Raw genomic sequence first — 754 nt, forward strand, 5'->3', positions numbered from 1 at the left:
TATAATTATCAAATCACATATTAAAACCCTAATCGAATATTTTGAAATCAAAACTGTTTTCGGTTTTGATCATTGAGGTTTTAAATCTGATTGAATCTGATGCTATGTTGCTAGAATTGTTTGACCGTTAAATTGATAGATTTATTTTCTCATCCTACTTGGTTAATTGTTCATCTGATTGTTTAAACCGACCAGCCTGTTAAAACATTGATTGAATCCGATAGGTTGCTAGCTTGCTTTGCTTATATAATCCGATAGGTTGATAGATTGATTGAGGTTTACTTATTTAAAATCCGAATGATTTGATTGCATGATTATTAAGGTTTAATATCATCTGCTAGGATTGATAGTTTTGTAATCTGATCTGTTTTAAATAGAAACCCTAAATAATCCGTATGATAGGTTATCTTTATATACTAAATCACAAGTCACTCAACCAATCTTGAATTGCCACATGGCTCAAACTTCATTTTTCAAATAAAAAAAATAAATGAAAAAAATTTAAGACAATACAGTTTATTTCATTTCTATTTTCAATGAAAAAAAAAAGCAAAAAAAAAAGTTTACAGTTTCCCATTATCTCCACTTCCTCATCGACCATCAAAATCAGTTTTGCAACAAATCCTTTATAAAATGGTTTCAGACAGTTTTATTTCTTGATGATAGGAGTTTTCAAGGCTCCTAAGACAAATGTTGTAGTATAAGTAAATGTCGAACCAATTCTAAGGGATTTCAAGCACTGAGAATGCAAGTA

The 754-nt window shown here is 29.3% G+C and overlaps 1 protein-coding gene across 1 annotated transcript in view; it reads left to right on the plus strand.

The window, feature by feature from the left end:
- The window catches only part of LOC106328545 (peroxisomal membrane protein 11B), a 13,342-nt gene that overhangs the window by 2,065 nt on the left and 10,523 nt on the right, over nucleotides 1–754 (plus strand). The window lies entirely within an intron of this gene.

Source organism: Brassica oleracea, chromosome C3, assembly GCF_000695525.1.
Source record: "Brassica oleracea var. oleracea cultivar TO1000 chromosome C3, BOL, whole genome shotgun sequence".
Classification (NCBI taxonomy): Eukaryota; Viridiplantae; Streptophyta; class Magnoliopsida; order Brassicales; family Brassicaceae; genus Brassica; species Brassica oleracea.